The sequence below is a fragment of the Globicephala melas genome, chromosome 13 (assembly GCF_963455315.2).
Source record: "Globicephala melas chromosome 13, mGloMel1.2, whole genome shotgun sequence".
Lineage (NCBI taxonomy): Eukaryota > Metazoa > Chordata > Mammalia > Artiodactyla > Delphinidae > Globicephala > Globicephala melas.
Genome location: NC_083326.1, coordinates 10514535 through 10540522, shown reverse-complemented (window position 1 = coordinate 10540522; position 25988 = coordinate 10514535). Strand labels below are relative to the sequence as shown.

Genomic DNA, 25988 nt, shown 5'->3' with positions numbered 1-25988 from the left:
ATATTAGTTTTTCACACATATTATCTTGTTTGATCCTCAGAGCAATCTAATGAGGTAAATCCAGTTTATGGGGGAGAGATTATGATTCCCATAGGGTTCAGGGGCTTATCAAGGTCACACAGCTTGTAAGTGGGGAAAAAAAATCAGAACTGAAACACCTCTTGGTTCATGAAAACATGTTAAACAAAGATCTTCCTTAGGTGAATTTTCAGATGTTTTTTGTGCTGGTTTTACTTTTTTTTTTTTTTTTTGCAGTACGTGGGCCTCTCACTGCTGTGGCCTCTCCCGTTGCGGAGCACAGGCTCCGGACGCGCAGGCTCAGTGGCCATGGCTCACGGGCCTAGCTGCTCCGCGGCATGTGGGATCTTCCTGGACCGGGGCACGAACCCGTGTCCCCTGCATCGGCAGGCGGACTCTCAACCACTGCGCCACCAGGGAAGCCCTGGTTTTACTTTTTTTAGAGACGTAAATTATTACATTATTGATACACCATTGTGAGAATTAGGCTGCAAGAGCATTTCCCATGAAGTTTTCTCGGGTTTAAGTAGTTTTGTATGCCTACCAAACAAATCACCCTTTAAGTCTCTCTGTCCACAAGCTGGCAAAGGCAAGGACTGAGAGTTATTCAGGAATGTCTAGTTTTATGTCCAGGACATAGTAAATACATCACATATTTTGATGAATGAATAAATGAATGCAAATTTGTTTCCAGCCTTTTCAAATACCTTTATATTGAGGCAACGTAAAAGGGACATGCTATAGAAATTATTTCCTTTATTTTATTGAAGAGAAAATTTATGCACAAAAAGTGTCACTCTGGGTCAGCATTGTTCAGTAGAGATGTAATCCAAGCCACATACATAATCTTAGATTTTTTAGTAACCACATTTTTTAAAACATTTTTTAAAAACAGTGAAATTAATTTAAACAACATATTTATTTGACCTAATATATCCAAATATTATCATTTGAATATTTCATACATATTTTTTAAATTGTTAATGAGCTTTTTCCAGTAAGCGGCCTGAGGTGACCTCTAAAAATGGTTCACCATTCACTTGACCCAGAAAACCCCACAAACATGCAAATCAAGAGGTTCAAACCTTCGTGTTCACTTTAAGAACACTCGTGAAACTTCCCAGGCCATTAACGGTATGCATATCCTAAATGCCACCGAGTATCTGAAGGATGTCACTTTACAGAAGCGATGTGTGCCATTCAGTCGTTACAATGGTGGAGTTGGTAGGTGTGCCCAGGCCAAACAGTGGGGCTGGCCTCAAGAGTCGGTGGCCCAAAAAGATTGCTGAATTTTTACTGCACATGCTCGGAAATGCAGAGAGTAATGCTGAACTTAAGGGTTTAGATGTAGATTCTCTGGATATTGAGCACATCCAGGTGAACAAAGCCCCCGAGATACGGCACAGGACTTACAGAGCTCATGGTCGGATCAACCCATTCATGAGCTCTCCCTGCCACACTGAGATGATCCTTACTGAAAAAGAATAGATTGATCTTAAATCAGAAAAGGAGGTTGCACAGAAGAAAAAGATACCCCAGAAGAAACTAAAGAAACAAAAACTTATGGCCCGGGAACAAATGCCACCTCCCCCCCCAAAAAAAATGCAAATAAAAATAAAAGCAGGAAAAAAAATTGTTAATGAGATAGTTTGCATTCTTTCATTCATATGAAGATTTGGACATTTGTATATTTAACATTTAAAACACATCTCAATTCAAACTAGCTACATTTCAGGTGCTCACCAGTTATGTGTGTCTAGTGGCTATTGCACTGCATAGTACAGTCTTGGGATGCAGCAGAGAAAGAACTTCAGCCTTCTTCTCTTCCCATTTCTCACCATCCCACAAATATTTACTAAGCACCCACCATCTTTTACCAGAGAGAAGGAAACTATCAAATGAGGCTCTCAACCTGTCACATATTTGAGAAACACTAAATTGAAAGATTGAATATACAAATGGAACATGTCAAACTTTACATCTCAGTAGAACTCTGACCCACAACCTCCAGCAACAACCAGCCAGGAAAGGCAAACCACAATCAGCCTAGAATGGTCAGGACTTGGCCAATGACTGACAGCTTTCCTAATTTTTGCCCCCTCTCCCAACTCAGGATCATTCAGCGAAGGCCAAATATGGTCCCCAAACAAACCATATAAGGTGACCTGATTCTAGTTTTCCTACCTGTAGCTTCAGCATGCCAACAGCCTTCAGGTTCACCTGAAGCCTTCCTTTTTTTCCCACTATAAAGCTTTCCCACTCCCCTACATCCTCTGAGTCTCTACCACACACAAGTGATGGTGGCTGACACCCTTGCTATATAGTGAGTTCTGAATGAAGGGCCTCTGTTTATTCTCACACGGTGGTCTTCGTTTATCTCCACAAAATCTTGGATTAGTCTCTTCTTAATGACTAAAATAATCAAACTTCCTCTTTTAACTTCCCTTGTGGGTTCAGTTTTTCATTTTATTTGTAACATTCATTCATGAAATAACTATTTCCTGTGTCTTAGCAGGTGTCAGCCACTATGCTGAGTCTTTGAAAGTAAGTAGGGGACCAGAGATTCAGTCTTTTCTCTCAGGGAGCCTAGAGCTTAGCAAAAAACACATACAAATAAATGTTTAATAACATTTGTAATAAACACTACAAAGGAAATCAGTTACTTGAGGAAATATATGCACTCCCATGTTCACTGCAGTGTTATGCACAATAGTCAAGATATAGAAACAAACTAGGTGTCCATCAGTGGATGAACGGATAAAGAAAATGTGGTATATACATACAATGGAATATTATTCAGCTACAGTAAAGATGGAAGTCCTGCCATTTGTAAAAACATGGATGAACCTTGAGTATATCCTGCTAAGTGAAGTAAGCAAGACACAGAAAGAAAAATACTGCATGATCTCACTTACATGCAGAATCTAAAAAAGTCGGAGCAGGGAGGTGGGAGAAATGGAGAGATGTTTGTCAAGGGGTACAAAATTACAGTTATGTAGCATGAGTGAATTCTAGAAATCTAATGTACAGCTTGGTGACTATAGTTAATAATAATACTGTAGTTTACCTGGAAACTCACTAAGAGAGTAGAAAGAACTCAGGTGCTTTCACCACACACAAAAAAGATAACCATGTGAGGAGATGGATTGATTAGCTTGACTGCAGTAATCGTTTCATGATGCATGTATATCAAAACATTATTTTGTATACCTTAAATATGTACAATTTTTAGTTTTAAAAATTTTTTTAATTTAATTTAGAAATGCACTACAAAGGAAAGTATATTATGATACCTCAACGTTTCAATTTTCGTACGATATGAGTGCCATTTCTTCCCAAGAAAAGACTTTTATTCTGCTATTTAAACTTCAATAAATGCTTGGCAAAAGGAAAAATACTGTTTTCCCAATAGATTTGCACACTGAAGATCAGACATTTTTCCTTATTGCCCTATTTCCTTATCCCTTTTTGCTTATTTCTCATTTTACTTCAAGTGAACACTCCTAAATGGTTTCTGGCACTCTTTCAGCAAGAGATAAAGAAAGGAGACAAAAAGTTTTCTATTAAATAAAATAACTATAGCTCACTCAAGGGTAGTTTAAATAACTGTTCTCCAATTTAATGTTTATTAATAACTATCTTATCCAGGTAAAAACTTTGCCAAGCTTTGATTGAGTTAAACCTGAAATAATTTTCATTACTGCTGAATTTCAGATAGTTCAAAACCCAGAATCCAGAAGTGTTTTCTTCTCTCCACTTGGGTACCTATTAAAATTTCACTAAAATCATTTTTAAATCTTGGAAAACTACATCAACTTAAATAAGTGTAAAATTAAAATCAATTTTAATTTTACACTTATTTGAATACTGTGTGTTTTTAAATCATTCTTTCATTAATGTATTTCACTTTATATGGATTTTCTTTGGCTAAGAAAAATAGTTAATTAAGTGGAGTATTTGGTAAAATTATGTATGAAATATTCTGAGATCTGGAGCCTAAACTAGATGCATCTAACTTAATTTACCTTCATGACAGTTTAAGCAGTTTACCTGAGAAATAACTTCAAAAAATTTCTCAATTATTAATGATATATATGTCATTATTATCTTTTTGTTGTTTATATCCTTGGACTTCTGATATCTTACTGGTCTAACATCATAAAATTCAGGCTGACTCAACTAATTTGAAGTGAATGTATAATAGCATAACTATTGACCTCACTTAATGATACGAAGTCAAGTTTACCTTTCAAAACCATTACTTAAATCATTCAGAAATTTTAACTGCATATTTTATAAAATTCTAATTGCATTATCAAATAAAATATGAATATTCTAATAATGTATATTTATCAAAATAAAACTGTGAAAAATAAAAGCCTTTGAATTCTTCAAAATAAAATAACATCAAACATCAAGATGCTATTATTTTCAAAAGGGAGTCAGAATTCCTGGATAATTGGAATAGAAGTTACACTCCAAGCAATAACTGTCCAAAGAATCAATTTTCGCTTACATTGTACCATGTAAAAGATAAACTTTCACTCAGAGCTTGGCCACAAATTAGATACCTCTTGGTCCCTGTGAGTTTAGATAATTTTATGTCCTCTGAAAAATCACTCCATTTTTCTAAAGTAATATAACCCCTTCAACAATGAACAGAAAACAAATAAGGAATTCATCCTGCTATAACGCTTTCTTAGTTTACTGGTTCAGAGAACAATTTATACCACTCCTGTGTAAATCGTTGTAAGTGCAAGGACCTCTCTGCAGAACAAAAAGAACATCTTTCCTGTAGTCTGGCTGGCTGTCTTGATCTCACACAATCTAAAAAGGCTTTCCTCAGCTGGGCCTGAGGAACAAATTCCTGAAGATCTTGGGTAAGTGATCACGAAGGACAGACACGAAGTATAGCGTTCACCCACTGTACGACTAGGGAAGGAACCACAGAGATCTGAAAGGGCTGCCCATAGGCAGTCTGCATACACATCCCCATCTATGCTCCCTTTTCTCTCACTCTTCTCACAAGAATAATTTTTTCAAGAATGCCTCTTCCTGGGATTTGGATCATAAATTCATGAGATACTCATATTTTCCATCAGTATGGAGTTTAGTTATTCTTTCCTCCAACTCACTTACATAATCTTCAATTAGGCTGTTTCCAAGACCCTTCAATCTTTAAGTCTCTCTTTTTTTTTCCTGCAACATTTCTCCTAACTGCTCTTAATGAATCCTAAGCTCTCTCTTCTCTAAATTTCAGTAGTTCTTGCTGTCAGTGCCTATCATCAGACATGTACCCTATACTGTTTTGTATGCTTTTTTTCTACGTGTTTTGCCTCTCATATTGGCCTGGGAACAGGGATATTTACTGTACATTTAGCTGTTATACACAAGAGACCAAAAATACTTGCAGTGGAAAAAAGTCATCCAAAAGAATGTTTCCTAAATCCAGGAAAGGGGAAAATTTTGCATGGGTTTACCCTGTAGAATTTAGACTATTAAATTCTACTATATGAATTAACTAAATCATAAAAAATAAAATTTTTTATCATAAAGATGTGTAATGTATTTAATAAGCCGAAAAGCTCTGATCCTCTAAACAGTACCTTGTTATGAAAAAAATGTATTATCTGGAGAAGCTGATAGCTCTAATCTAAATCATATAAAGAAACTTGGTCATTTGGACTATTTGAAATTTTCAAAAGGCATTACAAAAAGTCCAAGATCTTGTCATATTTGCCTCTTAAATGTGTTGAGCTCTTCTTAAATAGGAGTTGTTACTATGAGAGACTTAACCAAAAAAAACAAAAAAAATCAGAACATCCTAAGGAAGATGAGGAAAATAAATACACCATCAAACAGCATGAGGCTCAATGAAAATGAACACCCACATCTCTGCGTCTCCCTGCCGCTCTCTTAGAACGCTTAGGGAATTTGAGCAGCTCAATCAAGCCTACTTAGCACTGCATCACCAAAGCACAGAATAAGACCTGGAACAAGCAGCATTTTTTGTCACACATCTTGCTTTAGCCAAACCTACTCAAAGCAGTTTCCTTTTTAGCAAAAGGAACTAACACACCTCCCCCCAATTTTTTTTCCAGTGATCAGCACAGCTGGAAATAGCAACATTCTGAGCAGACTCTGGCCCTTGGTGTGAGCCTGCATAAGCTGTTTTACCTCAGCTTGCTCATGTGGAAAATGAAAATATTGTATAATAATATCTCATAGAGTCACTGCAGGGAGTAACTAAAGAACTGATCATATAAGCAAAATACGTTTTATAAACTAAAACCCATCATTTACCTCTCACCTGTGAAGCCTGTCCAACACACTCATACAGCTTATTGTCACCTACCAGTTAGTCTTACCATAGACATCATCCCAGTTACTTTCCTAGCAATTATATCTACCTCCTTTCATTCACTTCCAACCTGGGAATGGAAGCCCCTTCGGCTATCAGAGGTAGGTGACCCAGTCAGTCCTTTCTGCAGCAGCCATAAAAGCTGGGGCACAGACATGCATACAAGTTCCTTCCACGGAGAAACTGGTGACTTGGCGCAGGTAGGAAGGAGCAGGTGGCAGAGGTGTCCTCCAGCTTCTCTGAGCTCTAGGGAGGATTACAGCCAGCCTACAGCGCCTGCTCAATTAGATGGCTGGCCCTCAGGCAGCAGCTTTTAAAGTATGCAGATAAATCTCTTTGAGGGCAAGACTGGCAGAAGGGCTATTTTGCCCTCTCCCTCTGCACTGAACGCTGGGGTGATAGCCTTGGTGAGTGTTCACTCACCCTTTAAGAATTGCTTCTCAGCCGCATAGCACAGGGAGATGAGCTGGGTGCTTTGTGTCCAACTAGAGGGGTAGGATAGGGAGAATGGGAGGGAGACGCAAAAGGGAGGAGATATGGGGATATATGTACACGTATAGCTGATTCACTTTGTTATACAGCAGAAACTAACACACCATTGTAAAGCAATTATACTCCAATAAAGATGTTAAAAAAATGTCAGATAAAGACAAAAAAAAAAGAATTGCTTCTTATTTTGCTATAGTCTTGTGAGTCTTGTGAAAACAAGTCCCACTGGCTTTCAGAGCTAGATGTTTTGGGAGCCTGACCCTCCCTGGGAGTCTCAAATGTTGGGGTGGTAGACGTGGGGCTCAAACCCTTTTCTCTTTAAGGAAAAGCTAAGACTTGGGGCTTCCCTCCCCCTTGTATGGTGCTGTGTCAGGGGTGGGGTTTATGGTGACAGTGTGTCTCAGCTTTTCCTGCCTGTTTTGATGTGGATGTTTCCTCATTCGTCTGATGAGTAGGAGTCCTTCAGCCAGTTTCTGGATCCTTTTCAAAGGGAAAATGCTCCACATGTGGCTGTGTGTTTGGTGTGCACGTGGGAGGAGGGGAGCTCAGGAGCCTCCTACGTCACCACCTTGGTCAACTCCTCTTGACTTGGTCTGTGGGTTTTTTGAAAGAATACCACAGAGGGAAAGTACCCTTCTCATCACAGCATGCCAGGGGTACCTGATACCACATGACATCACTAGGGATATTAACCTCAAGGCTTAAGTAGTGTTTGGCAAGTTCTTCCCTGTAAATTTACTGTTTTTCCCTCTAGTCTTTGGAAGTGTGAGTCTTACATCATTCAGACGCAGGCAGATTTAAAATATGACAGAGAAAAATAAAGGAGGAACAACCAGAGAGACAGAAAGAAAACCCTGAAAGAGTATTACCAATGTAGCCAAGAAAGATGGAAGCATTTCAGGAACAAGTCCATGGTGAGCAACGTCAAATGCCGCGGGAAGTAAAGTAAGGTAATTACTGAAAAGTGCCAAATGAAAGGTTGTGTTGACTTTAATAAGAGTAATGTTAATTGTTTGATGGAGCAAAAGAAGAATGCCATGGGCTGGGCTAATTACAGAACGCGGATGTAGAGTGTAAATGACATACTCTGGAAGCTTACTGTGAAGGAAGTATGTGGAAAGGGTGGTGGTTAGGGAGACAGTCACAGGGTCAGAGGAAGATATTGAGGGGTTTTATGTATATATACGTATTTTTTTAACGTGGAAGAGACTTGAGAAAATGTGTGTACTGAAGGGAATGAGAGACATTTGAGAAAGAGAGGAAGAGGGGCGTAGGGCTTAAGGATCTAGGCAACTTGGCTGGTAGAATAAGTACACATGGGGGGATGTCAATATCTGTCATGAGATGAGGCTAAGTTAGTCTTTACTGAGCAATAATGTCTGAACTATTACTGATTGGTTTGTCAAGAAGGCTTAGAGCTTTAATGAGACAGAGACTACCAGCTCAGAAAGCAGGTCTCTCAAAAATACTAATAATATGTAATTATTATTATAATTATAATATAATATAATATATATATTATATATATATAATATATATAATATAATATATATTATAATTATAATACTGATATTATTTCTTAGATGTCTCCAAATCACCAAGAAGATGTTCTTCCAGATTTTTAGTTGACATTCTGAAGATATTAAGGAAAAAACATTAAGTTTATGGTGGAGAATCCTGGCAAGCACTGCCTTAGCCAAGTGATCAAGGTTAACATTTCCAGACAGCAATAAAAAATCAGTGTTCATCACGATATGACAAACTGAGAAGGGCACGTCGTTTCTGAGTTATCCTTCCCAAAAAATGTATAACCTCAGTCTAATCATGAGAAAACAGACAAATTCAAACTGAGGAACATGCTACAAAACAACTGACTAGTACTCTTTCAAATTCTCTCTGAAGTACCTAGATTACAGTATCGGATGCACATTTCCTGAGTTGTTCTACAGATGCTAAAACCACCACCAAATGTAAGAAATTAACTACTTGATGATCGTGAGCACATAGCCCCTATACCTACTGGCACCTAAAGAATTGATAATATTCACCCTTGTGACACCACCCTATTACCTCACCATCAACCAATCAGAGAATGGTGCATGAGCTGATCACATACCCTGGGATGCCCCTCCCTCACCTTGCCTTTAAAAATGATTTGCTGAATGAAACCCATGGGGAGTTCAGGTGCCTTAAGCACTAGCTGTCCTGGACTCCTTGCTTGGTGCGCTGCACTTTGCTTCGCCACAACCCAGTGTCAGTAGAGCAGCTTTACCACATGAGAGCCAGCGGACTCAAACTTGGTTCAGTAACAATGAGAGACAAGGAAAACTGAGGAACTATCACAGACCAAGGCAATATAAGAACTGAAGACAATGTGGGATCCAGCTTGGATTCTGGAGCGGACAAGGAACGTTAGTAGAAAAACTGGTGAAATTGTATAAAGTTCTGTTCTATAATCAATAGTATTATTAATTAACCAAGGTTAATTTCTTAGTTTAGATAAATGTTTTATGGTTAGGTAAGGTGAACATAAGCAAAAGTTGGTTAAAGGGCATGTGGGAACTCATTTTTGCAACTCTAAATCTAAAATTATCTCTTAAGGAAAGAGAAAAAGAAACACTACAAGTAAAGTCCCACTCTTCCCTCTGCAATCCCACTCCTCTTCCTCTTTTCTCCCAAAATTTTCTAAGTAAAATTCATCATTCTTACCTTAGCCTTCAGAAGGCCCATTTTATCTTGGCCCCAACTTCATCTCTAACTTCCCTCCTGCCGCTCTCCAATGCTCTTTAATCCAGAAAAACAAAAACACTGCATATTTCCTAAATGTTTCAATGTGTATCATGTCTCTGCACCTTCAATCATACTGTTCCTTTTGCACAGAATGCCCTTCCATGCCTATATCCACCAAATACCTACTAAAATTTCAAAATGGCCCAAGTGCCTTCCCACCTCATTAGAGATTTCCTTACTCTGCGTTCTCAGAGCAGTCTGTGTATTCTAATATCATAGCACGTATCACACTGCATGTCACACTATCAGTATGGATTTATTTGTCTGTCTTCTCTACTAGATCATCAGCTTCCGCAGAGTTAGAGTTCACGTTTGACTGAAAGGTCCTAGAAATTTTTAAGACACTCAATAAATGTTTGATGAAATGAATAAATGAATCGATGGTCCAGCCAACAAACCCAGATTGAATTTGAGTATCTGACATTACATAAACATATTTGTAAGTGGCAACAATAACCCTAGCCTCCTACTTATGTTTGATCAAAGTGAGGACAGTTTTTAATCTCTTTTCAAACCACGAAGTACACTATGAAATTTAAGCAAACATCAAGGATTTACCCAGTCCAATCAGAGGAAAAAAAGAGCATAAAACACCAGAAAATATTTCCAAATACATAAGGTAGACAAACGGTTAATATCCTAAAGAATAAAGAGTTAGACTGTGGTTTCCTTGAGGGTAGGGGCTAGCACATAGAAGGTATTGGTGTGAATATAAATCGATACAAGTTTTCTGGAAAATCACTTGAACTAATAGATCAAAAGTCTTTTTTAAATGTGCATAATCGTGACCCAGCAATTCAATTTCTAGGTATTTTTCCTAAGGAAATATTTGGACAATTAGGCAAAGACATATATGTAGGAGGCAACATTTATGCTAGCAAATATTTGGAAAACATTCCAGGTATTCACTAGTAGGGACTGGTTAAGTAAGTTATGACACATCAATTAATTTAAGTGTTAGTAGTCAACCATTAAAAATCATGTTATGGGGGGGTTTCCCTGGTGGCGCAGTGGTTGAGAGTCCGTCTGCCGATGCAGGAGACACGGGTTCGTGCCCCGGTCCGGGAGGATCCCACGTGCCGCGGACCGGCTGGGCCCGTGAGCCATGGCCGCTGAGCCTGCGCATCCGGAGCCTGTGCTCCACAACGGGAGAGGCCACAACAGTGAGAGGCCCGCGTACCGGAAAAAAAAAAAAAATCATGTTATGCGTCTGTATTTATTAAGATGGAAAGCTATCAAGACTGTATTAACTGAAAAACAAATGAGGTGTTTTTTTAATCCCAATTTTACTTTTTATATTTTTAATACCTGTATGTATTTATGTGTATATTTATATGTATGTATATGTTTACATATGTGTGTGTGTGTGTGTGTGAGTAGTATATTCACATACATATCTATATGCTCAGATTTCCTGATCATTATCTTCCCTTGCTTCTGGAAGAAACATAGCTGACCACCATGTGGTCTCACTCCATTCTGCATCCCATAGTCTGCTCCCATCCCACCTTCAGAGGAAGACAAACACAACTATTCTCCTTGGAGTCTGGGGTTGACCTGTCATGTTTCACAAACCCCCGAGAAGGCAATGAAAGCAGCAATGATAACCCAAGCAGTCCCCAAAGAAATATAACTTGCTCACCCAATGCATGCTGAATGGGGGGATGAGCAAGCCAGACAGAGGAGACTAAAGCCTCCACTGTCATCCTGTAATTGATTTTACCTAAATGTATACTTCTTCCAAAATACGCTGCAAATCAATGGAAAACTTTTGTAATACATGAGCAATTTACTTTATAGACAGTTTGGGGAAAACAGGTTGAATTTACTATGTACTGTCATACACATGAAGGCCTTTGAGCCTCACAAGCCAGTGACGTAGGGAGGAAAGGGATGCCCTTTTTTCATTTGAGGAAACAGGTTCACAGAAGTTATGCTGTTCACACAAGACCTCTCAATGAGTGAGCGGTAAAGCCTGGATTCAAACTCAGACTTTCTGATTCCCATTTGCGAGCCCTTCCAGGCACAAAAGGGCATCCTAAACTGGCCTGATTGTAAGAATCCCCTGAGAAGCCTAGAAAAAAATTCTGAATTCCAGACCAGCCTTCTCCCTGATGATTCTGATTCCGCGGGTCTATCTGAGATGGAGCCTGGAAATTTGTATCTTTTTAGAAACCTCACCAGGTGATTTTTATGATTGGGTCAGTTTGAGAAATGCTGACTAACACTATTGCATATATCCCTTATAAAGAGAAATATTTATTCTCAGTCACTACTGTGTTTTCAGATATTAAGATTAACCAAGACAAGGGCAGGGCTTCTGCCTGGGGACAGGCCTATTCTATTCCAAACGTGGTGCACCTTGGACCTTTTTTGGCACGTACATTTGGTTACCTCTGTTTGGTTGTCCTCACCATAGGCAGCAGAAACCACACCTTTGGCCTGACAGCTTTCCTTCCTCAGCTGACCTCACCTCCCCTGTGGTTGAGTCTACTTTATGCAGTGGCCTCATTTTCTGGTCTCTTCCATCTCTCCCTGGACCCTAGTGCATGAATCTCCCTCACAACCTCTTCCTCAGAGGCTGACCCACAAGCTGACTCAGCTTCCTGTCCAAATCAGCAGCAGTTCAGCCACTGAGCAGTGTCTACTTGCCAGCAGAGAAGCTTCCAGAAACGCAGCTTCTTCCAACCGATGTTCCACGATCCTCACCACACACTGATTTACCACTTCCTTTCCTCTAAAGAAAAGAGGCTGCTGACAGGACTGCTCGCCGTGCGTGACTGGCTGAAAGGGCTAATGGGAGGCCAGTAACCCTCAGAACAAAAGACCCTTTCACAGCTCTGATGCAGCCCACCCAACTAGAGTGCTGAGGGGCGCAGCTGTCACTGCTCCGGTGGGGTGGGTCCGTCTGCAGTTGTTTCCCAGCACTCCTTGGCTGGGCTGTGTTATGACAAAGCTGTTCTCCAAGCCCATCCTCAAGGCTCTGCCATTGTGTAAGTCATATTCAGCTGTCTTACTCAAATTTGAGTAACACATGAGAGGTAGAGATTAAGTGTTTTGGGCGTTATAAGAAGTGAGTGATGACTCTAGCCAAGAATTTAGAAAAGCTTTCTGGACTGCAGTGCACTTGATCCGGACCTTAAATTCTGAGTTGGATTTGGACATGTGATAATGTCTAGAAGGACATATGAATGGAGGAAGAAAGCATAAGCAATCATGGAGGAAAAAAAGTGGGGGGCAGGGGGAGGGTGATGAGTTTTTATTATTCTTGTGACTCCAAAAATTGTCTTAGCTAGTTGGTTTTTCATACAGTCTGATAGGCTGTAATTCTTTTTGGAAGTCCAAACTTGTGAGGAACTTTAAAAAAAAAACTATATTAATCAAGGAAAGAGAGGAACTAATAGTTATAGAATATCTTCTATGTGACAGAATATCTTCTATAACTAATAGTTATAGAATATCTTCTATGTGACAGGCATCCTAAATGATCTCATTAAATCCTCAAAACAATACCTGGGAGGGGGGTATTACACCCACCCACCCATTTCACAGATGAGAAAAATGAGGCTTAAGAAATTAAATAAACTTGTCCAAGGTTACATTGCTTACAGGAAAAGAAATCAGAGCAGGTATTCAAACTGAAGTTTGATTGCCCCTAAATCCCACATGGTATCTACTAGACCATACTCTTCCTTAGGATGATGTAAAGAGGGTCATAGCATTATTGTAGGGCATTCCTCAGCCAAGATCTGTGTACCTGGGGTCTGAAGGTACAGGTAACAGAGTTCCTGTTACAAGAGGTAATTTAATTTCAGTAATACAACATCATCCACCACATTAAATTAATCATATTAATTTGGATTTTGTTGGTTTTAACGTATTGTTTTTACTTAATTTGTAAATTTATTTTGGTCTTATATTTGTTTAATAGCTAAGAGTATATAATTAGTGTTATATTTATACATTTTTGTATAATTTTTAAAGGATTCACTCCATTTACAGTCATTACAAAATACTGGCTATTTTCCCCATGTTGTATACATCCTTGTATATTTGTACATTTCAAGTAACATTACAATAAAAATATTTTTTCAACATTCAAAGGATTGGAATTTTTTCCATTAAAAAGGCTCCATGTATTTCTCAATTCTGAGGAAGACCGTATTAACACATTGTTCAAGCATAACTGTTAGCCATAACATAGACTTTTTTCATGTTGACAAGTCTGTGGAGAAACAATATGACTGCATGATGCAAGAGCTGAGATTTTTCTACAACTTCATCTTATTCTTTTGCACCAGGGCAGAAAACAAAACCCAGGATGGTGTGTCATATGAAATTGTGAGTATTCCATTCACGTTCTGTTGAACTGAAGTCAAAACTAATTGGGGGGAATTCCCTGGCAGGCCAGTGGTTAGGACTCCGTGCTTCCACTGCACGGGGCACAGGTTTGATCCCTGGAACTAAGATCCTGCATGCCGTGTGGCACGACCAAAAAATAAAATAAAATAAAATAATCCCTAAAAAAAAAAAAAAACCCAACTGGGGAAGAAACTCTTTTTTTATATATTTATCACTTTTAAATTTGAAAATTTTATAGATATTGAAAAGCCCTAGATTTTTTCAAGTTCTTCCTCCAGATTAAAGAAGTAGGGACATAATTCCTGTCTTGTTAGTCCCACAAACAATATAAATGTAAGATATTTAAGTCACTTTAGTTATCTGGGTGATAATACATATTTTAGATTTTTATAATACATTTCATAAATGCACATATATTAAATATTTGTCATTTATATCTCCCCTTTTCTTCTTGTTCTTTTTCTCATTTCCAGTCTGTTCCTTCTATTATGGTAAGTGGCAATGAATATTTAAGAGAGGATTCCTTCTTTTCGAAAAGGAGAAGTCATATCCTGCCTGGCAAATTTTTAAAAGTAAGAAACAAAGAAGGCACTGACTTCATCTCTAGGTAAGGATGAATAACTTTAATTACTCAGTGAGTATAAAATTTAACACAGGGCTTCCCTGGTGGCACAGTGGTTAAGAACTCGCCTGCCAGTGCAGGGGACACGGGTTCCATCCCTAGTCCGGGAAGATCCCACATGCCACAGAGCAACTAAGCCCCTGCGCCACAACTACCGAGCCTGCAATGAGAAGCCCGCGCACCGCAACAAAGATCCAATGCAGCCAAAAATAAATAAATAAAACAAATAAATTAAAAATAATTATATATATATAAGCATAAATTAAAAAAAAATTTAACACATGCTTTAAATCCCTTACTCAGGCCCTTAAACCCTGTGCCTTCCTTTTTTATTTTATTTTTTTAATCTTTTTTTATTCAAGTATAGTTAATTTACAATGTTGTGTTAGTTTCAGGTGTACAGCAAAGTGATTCAGATATATATATTCTCTTTCAGATTCTTTTCCATTATAGGTTATTACAATATATTGAATATAGTTCCCTGTGCTATACAGTAGGTCCTTGTTTACCTATTTTATATACAGTAGTGTGTATATGTTAATTCCAAACTAAACCCTGTGCCATCTGACCCAAATGACACACACATACATCATGCAGTCAACACCCATCCCTACTTACGACCAATGTCTTGACCTCTGTCATCTCATTTCTGCTTTATGCTTTTTCTTCTAGTTACAGAACTCTAGAAAATTCCCCACATTTGCCCCCTCCACCATCCCACTCATCACTGACAACCAATTTGGCAAATCTAGTTTTGAACCTGGATGTCTTCTTCAGATATGGTTTTGTCTTTTGCCTCCATCTTTCTGGCTATTGTGGATGACTCGTACCCAAAAGGCTGCCCACATCCCTGTGTGACACTGACAAGAGTAAGCAGCCTGGTTTCCCTTGATAAGAGATTGTAAACATTTGAACTTAAAAACTTGAAGTCAGAAAAAATAAATGTTTAAACATGAGTCTGCATAAAATATCACCCAAACATTTGATAGGGGAGGAGTAAAAGGGTATATATAGAACAGAAACCTCCCAGGCAGACCTTTATATTATTTTCGGAACATAAAGGAATGAAGGGCATTGTTTCTGTGCAGAGGAGGCATCTGCTGCCACTTGCACTGGCCCCAGAGAAAGGTGCCCCTGACCAAAACAAGAACCCAGAGTGACTTGACCGCCTCAGTCACCACCGTATTCCACAGTGCCTAGAATAGCCTTCTCTGAAAAGTCAAAAAGGACATTATGGAAATTTCCATGTTGACCAGTTCCACTGTATTTAAACATTCTAGAGGATGTTATTCTCCAGGAATTTTTACTTACATTTCACCTCCTACAGAACTAATATATTTCTTCTCATGGAGAAGATAGAGAATAAGAAATCATTATTCTTCATACAGTGTCCATACAGTGTCTACAGCTTGTTGCAAAGGAAGTTATTTTCTTCTTCAGATTTCGATCTTTCAAGTTTCATTGTCAATCCAATTTTCTAATATTTTTCTCTCTCTCCCTAAATTAGTTTAAATATACATATCTGGAGACATTACTAAAACATTAATAAGGGGATTTTATACAGTAGGAAAAATCACCTGATTTCATCAAATGACCCAGATTTGACAAATTTGAATTTTTTGAACCAAACAGGACATATTTGACAACAGGGCTGTACAGATTTCTGAGTTAATTAGAAACTCTAGTGTGATAAAGCCAACCACGTGCTTAAAAAGACTGATTAACAATGAAGGGAAGATGGGCTCCACTGCAGGAAGACTTAACATATTTGGGGTTGCGACTAGTTGCAACTAATAATGCAAGCAGTAATCATTATTTTGTTTTTATATAAATCTTGTTAAGTGGTAAAATACAACTGACTTTCTGTGTGCAGGAAAACGTCCTGTGTAAGTGAGACAGAGTGTGCAAGGAATACTAGCAGACCCTGAAAGAGACCCAGAAATCTGTTTTTGATTTTTTAGAAAGTCTACCATGATAACTCATCTCTATCATAGCTGTAAGTACTTCCTAGAAGTCAGAGAAGTGTCCTTTCAAACGATTTCACATTAAGAAGGCTGTGGTCGGGCTTCCCTGGTGGCGCAGTGGTTGAGAGTCCGCCTGCCGATGCAGGGGACACGGGTTCGTGCCCTGGTCCGGGAACGGCTGGGCCCGTGAGCCATGGCCGCTGAGCCTGCGCGTCCGGAGCCTGTGCTCCGCAACGGGAGAGGCCACAACAGTGAGAGGCCCGCGTACCGCAAAAAAAAAAGAAAAAAAAGGCTGTGGTCTCCCAACCTACCTCCTTACACGCATGCATGATCCCACTTAGCCCACTCCATGATTAACCTCACAGATCACTGATGAACTCAGCAGCCTCATTAGTTATCACTTTGACAGAGAACCTACCTCTAAGGGGAATGAATGGAAGGGCAACACGGCACTTGTCTTTATCAAAGCACTCATCACACAATGTAAAAATGACCCATCGATTTGTCTGACACTTGGTAAGCTCCCCTGGGGCTGGAACAATGTCTTATTTGCTTCCTATTTCCTAAAAGTGGCAGCACAGCACTAGCACCTGGGAAACAGGAGGCACTCAGTAAATGTTTCTGAATGAGAGAATAAATTCTGTTGTAAAACACTGGGCAAACATGTTGTAATGTGTCCCTCCCATGTAGTTTATAAAATTTTGGACTTGGGAGAGTGCAATGTTCCCAAATTTTTATTCTAAAAATTTTATTTGCCTAACAGTATTGTTAAATTTAGTCCTAAACTATGAGAATGAACTGATAAAGTGAGTAAAAAAGGTGACCTTGGTATCCTTTTCTATTTTAAAAAGTCACTTAGAGTTTGTCACATTATATCATGTAATTGATCTCTACAAAGTAAATGTATCTAATTTGAACCCTGAATATGCCGATGAGTGCTATATAGAGATTACTATCACATATGTCCTTAATTCTATCAGTTTCATCTTATAGCTTAAAAAGAAAGCAACACACACACACACACACACACACACAAGCAGCATAAGAAAAGGCCAATGGCACTGTAGGGTAGCAAAACATATCATCCCAAAATACAGTCGTCCCTCGGTATTGGGAGGGAATTAGTTCCAGGATGCCCCTCAAAATCCACAGACGCTCAAGTCCTTTATGTAAAACAGCATTGCACACTCTGCCCTCCATATCTGCAGGTTCCGGGGTTAGTCGAAACCCTGGATCTGGAACCCGTGGATAGGCCAACTGTGTGTCACTTTGGCATAAGGATTATTTTTGAGCGGAAGGCAATTGAGAAAAAGCAGATACAAGAAAAGCTTTCTGCCCTCCTGTTTGCCTAAAACAGAACATAAATGTACAAAGGTGTCCCTCCTCCCTCTCTCTACCAGGAAGGACAAAAGTTAATCACAAGAGACATATTTAGATCCTCATCACCTAGAGATGGCACCAGAGGAATCTATATAACAGATTTTACTAGCTAGTCCTTGTCTTCCATTAGTTTCTCATATATTTGCCTTTCCACTATTTGCTATCCCTAGAGACTCAAGGTCCTTTTCCTTTTCCTTGTCATATCTCTAAAAATGTTTTGTTCCTCTGCTAAAATGCTAACAAAACCTTTGAGTTACTCATCTCTGGTACTCCCATGTGATACATGCATGGTGCACACGTTAATAACCATCTGTTTGTTTTTCCCTTGTTAATCTGCCTTTGGCCAGTCTAATTTACAAGGCCACAGCTAGAGAACCCAAGATGCGTAGAAGAGATGTTCCCCTCCCCATCAGCATCAACTACGTAGAAACTAAAATGGCATTTGTGGCAAACCCCAAGGATTTTTGTGTAGGCAACAACCTATATTTTGTATTCTTATTAGGTTTATGCATAAAATAATTATTCACAATGTTTTTTATTTATTTTGTTTGTATGTTTTTAATTTCATCCTTACTTCCAATCTTTAAGAAAGTATGATTGAGAGTACAGGAAGAGCAGAGTATGTGGTGAGGTAAGAAAATGGCAATAACAAGACTATTCTGAACAAAAATGGTGAGGGTACACCATCCATTGTTGATTTTTAGGGATCAAATCATAGAACAACCATTAAAATTTCTGAATTGTTATATCTAGATAACTCTTCAAAACACACACACAAAATTAAAGGATTCCCTGAAAGGGTATTGGAATTTTATAGTGGAATAAGCCCACTATAAAAATATGATACAACTGAATTTGTTCTATCTACCCCATATTAACTTATTGATAAGCTGAATAGTGTTCCTTCTACAAATAAATGATATGGCCTGTTTTACATGAATTGTTTTGGAAAGGAGTAGTTCCAAGGATTATCCTTCTCATAAGGCCCTGTGCTACAGAGACTGGCATGCCACTTAAATTCTCTTTGTCAGTTCTAATGATGTGTCTAGACATGCAGAAGGAAGTAAAAAATTGAAGCAATCAACTACATAATTTGGACAGAAAATCACATACAGCTGAAATATTGATTGGATAAAAGAAAATAAACTTCCTGCTAGTACTCACTCTTCACTGTCTGCTCAGACACAATTCTTACCTGGAATGCAATACCTGGGCTCAAAATTGGCATAAAAAGATATTTGAAAAGGTATGCAATCCATCTAAATTGTTGGTTATCAGTGTACCCTCACTACAGAAATAGGGACCACTAATCACAACAAAATAAACTCCAGTTCTCTGTGGTCACAGTCCTTAGCCATAACCTAAACTTGCATGGACATTACCCCAAATAACTGGACAGGAATTGGCATTTGGACCAAATATGCAGATTGGATGAACATGCAGATATACCATCTGATCTTTGGATTTTCAGTTTTCCTACATATTTACAAAATATCTGTTAACTAAACCTTTTTCTACAAATACAAAAGCAAGACTGTAATTTCAGTGGGTTTGATTGGGCAGACAAGAAGAAAAGAAGGTTCCAGGAACCCTACATGTAAGTTATTTCATGTAATCCTCACAAAAATTCTTCATTCTTCCATTCAACAAAAAATGACTGAATGCCCACTATGACAATGCAGTTAAAATAAAAAGAGAGATGGCCACTCCTCTCCTAGAACTCACAGGGAGATCGACACAGCAAATAATCACCATTAAGCTCAGTGCTCTAATGAAAAGAAATATAATTCTCTGAAAGCTTATGACAAAGGAAAATGATTTAGACTATGCATTTCTCATTTCAGAGATGAGACTACAGAGGTTAAGTAACTTGATCAAGATTACACAGCCAAGGTGTCCTGGAGGTAGGATTCCTTCCCAGTCCTGCCTGACTCCAGAGCCCTTGCTCTTTTCCTTGTTCCTCTCAATCTCATTAAGACAGCTGCATGAGAAACAGCAAGCCGGAAAGATTCTTTACGGTGAGTTATACTTCCCTTTCTTCCAGCCCTTCTAGTTTAATATTTCCTAAAAATGTCCCTCTAAGTTTGAGGAAAAGCTTTGCAAATCCTTGCAGTATTAATTAATTCTGCTTTTATTTAGATACATTGCACCTCTCTGGCTCCATGCTGGGACGTGATGTGGCTAGCTGAGTCAGTCCACAAAATCTTGGTCAGTAGTTATCATGTGTATTATAAATACCAGGCAGGGGATAATGATGAAAATAGTCCTGAGACCTAGAGCAACCACAGGTCTTATGGCAGACAGCGTAGCTACTGCCCTTTTGTGTAAATTAACAATAGAATTTAACGTTCAGTTGATTTCACACTTCCTATATTAGTATTGGAGGTAGAACATATTGACCAACTTTTTCACATCTTGGTATGTCACCATTAAGGTGACCGACTGGTCCAACTTTTCCTGGAACTTTCCTGATTTTAAAACTGGAAGTCCTGATCTTGAGAAACTCAGGCCCAGGCAAACAAGGATGGTTGGTCACCCTAGTCACTGTGCTACTCAGGGATTAGAGAGCTATATATTTATTTGCCCATTTATTTTGAAAACACAGGCAAATGTATACTTATTTGGTGATATTGCATTGAAGTACATGGGGTGCTCAATGCATACATGAAAGTTCAAAGCATTGCCCCTCATTAGCAATGCATATCTCACTACAGTATGCAAAACAGCAATGAATGTAGTATATTAAATGCAGGATTTCCATCAATCCCTGCATACAGGTACACATACACATCTATAATGTGTTGCCTCAGATGATTTGTACCTTTGCTGTTTATTTTAAATAAAACTGTGCCTTTTGCCTACCCTGGAAGAAATAACCATGAGCTTCACGCCTGAGGAGCATGCATCCCACTGCACACAGCCACATATTCCAGTACAGTTTTGGCAGACATCATCCCACCAGTCCCTTAAACAACTCCAGGGAACTTTCCCCCAACTTTCCCCCAGCAGAAAAGCAGGAACTTTTTCCCCAATGCAGTAATTACTGCGTGTCTTGATAGAGGCAAACATGGTGTGCTTCTAAACTTCATAGCTACACTATAAAGTTTACCAATTGGCAGGTAAAGTTTTTTGTTTGTTTTTATATTTTCCTAGAGAAAACAAAGTTAAAGGGTCAAAATTGGTACACACTTAATTCATGATTCTCTGCTTAGTTCAGTTTTACCAATACAAAAAGCTGCAAAAATGTTGAATACCAAAGCCAAATTGTTACATTAGTGGAATTCTACAGCTCTGACAAACTGAGAATCGTATTATCAGTTTCTTCCAGAGCAAAAAAATTACAATTATGACAGCAGGAGCTCTAACAGATGGAAGGGCATGTACGTGACTGCATGTACGTGACTACGTGACTACTACTACTATATGTAGTCATGCTATAGTCCACCATGTGAGTCAGCATCTATTTTCCAACAGGCACAATTTCCAGATTCAACTGGTGCATTATGTTACGGGCAAAATTCAGCCTTCTGGAATCTTAGCGCACCTCTAAGATAATCAAAAGAAATTGTACTCAATCAAAAACAGACTTGGGACAAAAGTAAATAATTATTCCAGGGTGTTACAGGAAAAAGCCCCACGGCCTGAAAAACATGTTCAACATGATTATTATAAGTGATTAAGATATTTTTCTCTCTTCCTTATGAAAAAAAGAAGTATAACTATGTCAACAACACAATGTTATTTTCTTAGTGTTGTTACTTTTGATATTTGATATAAGTGAAAAACAGTATTTAATAACTCTTGCTATTAAAAATAGAGTCAAGTCCCCATCTTTACATCCAGCTTCATCAATCAGAGAGAAAGTCAGTCAAGCCAGAAGCATCCTAGAAGGAAGAGCCAGCTTGTTTTGCTGTCAGTATTAGTCTTTTTCTCAATGCAACTTACCAAAGGTCCTTTGAAGATTCATGTTCAGCACCCTTCTAGGCAAGCAGAGCATATAGTGTTGGTTTTGTTACTAATTCAACAGCTACCAATTATGGAATACTTAATGGGTACCAGGCTTTGTCTCAGGCAAGCTGCATAAACTGTCATAAATCCTTACAACTATGAATGGTAGGAATTGTTTTTTTTTAATTTTACAGATAGGGAAACAGACACAGAGGGTTGATTAACTCTGCAAAGATCATCCAGGAGGAAGCAGCAGCAACTGGATCAGATCATGAGTCTGTGGGATTCTGTCCATATAACCATGTATACACCACGATGCTTTAAAGTGTTAAAACACAGCATAAGTTAATATTTTGCTTCTCTCAGACTTCTCTTTAGAAAACAGAGAAGTTCTAAATTTTATAAAACACTGGTTTTTGTTTTATTTTATTTTTTAAGTGTGGCATGAATCAGTCATCCAGGCTGTTTTTCCTGTGATATTTGAAATATTTTAAACACTCGACACTACAATAAAAACATAAATAATACATAACATAAATTGACATAATTTATGTCATAAAAATAAAATCATTTTGTTTGGATGCATCCTAATGTCTATGAAAAATCTTAGGAGTTGGAGGCTTGCAGCATTCTTTCTTGTTACTGTTTTGTTTTCATTATTCTCATCTTCTAAAAACCACTTGAAGGTGATCAGAATGTTAAAGTCCAAATAAAATAAGATAGCTAATTTTTTACAATTGTAAAATGACTCGAAATAGATGCGTTAAGTATCTAGAATATGATGATTATGGAAGTTAAGCACTAAATTTAGTTTTGAGTTTCTATCAGTTATAGAAAATAGGTAAACAAGTGAGAATATAATTCTCATCATTCATTCCATTAAAAAGCAAACAAGTTCCTCAGAAGAGTCAAATATTTTTCTGACAGTAACTCTTGAAAGAGATTTTCTTAAATTACTATTTAGTGAGTATCCACGCTGTGCTAGGCCCTGGCCTTGGCAGAATACATCTATTTCCTTTTAAGAAGAACAAACATTATTTCAATCTTTCTAATAGGCTTATGGAATAAAATATCTTTGACTAGTTTTTTAATTGAGTCATTCTTCAAAAGAAAAAAAGACGATATAGCATTAACTATTTATTAATGCAGGAACAGCATTTCTGGAAACTGAGACAAATAAAAGATGATACAGCCTGGCAAGGTCTGATTTCTGAGGAGCTGTCCTGGTGCAGGAATAGAATGAAAGAACCGAGAGAAAGGAAGAAAGCTAATCCTTTCACCAGCTCTGTGAAATATCAAACACCTCAGGTAAGCCTCTGACATTTGCAAGACTACAGTCAGTTTATAGATGAATTCCTTAATATGTTCCTGCTTCATTGTGCTCTTTGTTGCCAAAAAAATCCCTGATATGCAAAAACTAATGTTAGAATTCGGTAGTATTGCTAAAAATTCTCACGGGTAGAATCTGTCATCCTGCTTTTGTTTTAAATAAGCTGATGTCTATTTTGTAACTTTAAATAGGTAACATTCACTTTAGAACTTGAAAATATATACTGTTTTTAAAATGGGAAATATGATTACTTAGGATGCAGTTTGTATCGTTGCTGTAGGTAAACTCAGAAATTTGCCTTTGTACTTTATACTCCCCTTCGGTTTTGTTTTCAGTATTTAAGATAAGCAAAACCTACTTTCTGTGATTCTTTATTTCTTTGTGCTTTTTTAAATGAAATGAAGCAATTACTAATAAGGCATTTTCACTTTTATATTTTTTGTATTATAACATTTTTATGTTTAGACATAATTGGTAATCCATTACAATACTTGAAGGAATTCAAACTCAGAGTTTTTGAAGACCACAAATGGATTATATAGAAATAAATGGAAAATATACTATCCTAGAATATTAAATATATACATTTACGAAGCAGTTAACTTATGCTATATTTACATATATTATGAATGTGATTCAGAGGGTCTAGTTTCTGGTGAGAACCAAGACAACATCTTTGCTGTTGGGACTCTGGACTCCTCCTTTTCTGGGTTCTGTAAATGTTTTCCTGCTGTGTGGCTCAGTTCTGAACTTGCATGTTTTGATCTTGTATTAGGACGCTTATTACAACAGACAAAAAACACTTAGCTTTTCATGAATTTGCTCAAAGCTCATTTGGAGTCATTATCTGTAAGTGATTTGGGGGACAGTTTACATTCTCCAGAAATCACACTCAAATACCTCCCACTGCTTATTCAGAACCAAGGTGGGCCATTTTCTCTTTAAATGGAAAACAATGAATCCTCCCCATATGTGTTGTATTTTGGGGACCAAGGAAACAGTCCCCCCCAGATCTCTTCCAGGTGGAGTCTGAGCTGACACTGGCTTCTCTCTTTTCAGGAACACGGAATCCTAACATGTCTAGGTAACCCAGTTAATTCCACTCCTCAACTGGTCTTCAGCTCAGGGCCTCTCTACTGCAAGCTATTCCATATCTGTCCGCTGGAGAAGTATGCTCCTCACGTTGCACTGAGCTCCTCTTCTGTGAGTCCCATAACTGAATTCTACTGTATTACTTTCAATTTATCTGAAATATCAAATGGCTAGTTTGAGAGAACTGAACACTATCCCACAGCAGTGCCATGTCCGTGAGCTCATTTCTTCATGTTCACAAGCTCATTCCCATTGGTCAGTGTTTCTCAAAGAGTGGTCCACATACCAGAATCTCCTGGTGAGTTCATTAAAAATGCAGACCGGGCTTCCCTGGTGGCGCAGTGGTTGAGGGTCCACCTGCCGATGCAGGGGACACGGGTTCGTGCCCCGGTCCGGGAAGATCCCACATGCCGCGGAGCAGCTGGGCCCGTGAGCCATGGCCGCTGAGCCTGCGCGTCCGGAGCCTGTGCTCCGCAACGGGAGAGGCCACAACAGTGAGAGGCCCACGTACCGCAAAAAAAAAAAAAAAAAAAATGCAGCCCTCCAGGCCCCACTTCTTAAAATCTTTCACTAGTAGGAATAAATCTAGGTGTGTATTTTGTTTTTTTAATTTCCTAGGATGAATCCCAATTTATCCATTTATAGTGTGTCTTCAGGAAAGTTACCTAAACCCTCTCAGTTTCCCTGAGCCTTAGTCTTGTCAGCTGCAAAATGGGAAGACTAAAAACTATCATTCAGGCCTATTTGTTGTAACCTTAGTAGGCAGTTCATGTTCAGTTCAATAAATGATAGATTTTTGCTTTTGTTTTTGTTTTTTTTGCTGGATTGCTATTGGGTTTGGGGGTTTCAGAGGGCTTCCTGGTGACTATGGACAGTTCATACTCAGCAGCCTTTGCTGCCTGGGAACTGAAATGAAAAGAACAAGGCCAACAGTTGTTCTAAATCCCTCTATGCACAATAAATTGTTTTAATTAAATTTAACTTTTTTTTTTTTTTTTACTTATTTTTTTAAAAACCAAGAAGCACAGGGTTTCCCTGGTAACACAGTGGTTAAGAATCCGCCTGCCAATGCAGGGAACATGGGTTTGAGCCCTGGTAGGGGAAGATCCCACATGCTGTGGAGCAACTAAGCTCATGCACCACAACTACTGAGCCTGTGCTGTAGAGCCCCTGAGCCACAACTACTGAGCCTGGGAGCTACAACTACTGAAGCCCGCACGCCTAGAGCCCATGCTCTGCAACAAGAGAAGCCACAGCAATGAGAAGCCCGCGCACCTCAAAGAAGAGCAGCCCCCGCTCGCTGCAACTAGAGAAAGCCCGCGCACAGCAACAAAGACCCAACGCAGCCATAAATAAATGAATAAATAACTCTAAAAAAAAAAAACAAAAACCAAGAAGCACAGCAGGTTGCTGATTTAAACTCCAAAATGAGCTAAATAAGAGTCATCAGTAAACAGCAAGTACTGGCCTACACAAAGGAGGCTGGTTAAGATATTAGCTTTTAACTTTATGCGTCAACTTAACCAAATATCTGGGCTACAGGGTGCCCAGATATTTGGTCAAACATTATTCTGGCTGTCTTGGGATTAGATTAACATTCAAATCCATGCACTTCGAGTAGACTGCCCTCCA

At 38.5% G+C, this 25988-nt stretch overlaps 1 pseudogene; it reads left to right on the top strand.

Moving 5' to 3' along the window:
- Window positions 1–1042: 1042 nt before the first annotated feature.
- Window positions 1043–1689, top strand: LOC115859206 (large ribosomal subunit protein uL22 pseudogene; annotated as a pseudogene).
- Window positions 1690–25988: the final 24299 nt, after the last annotated feature.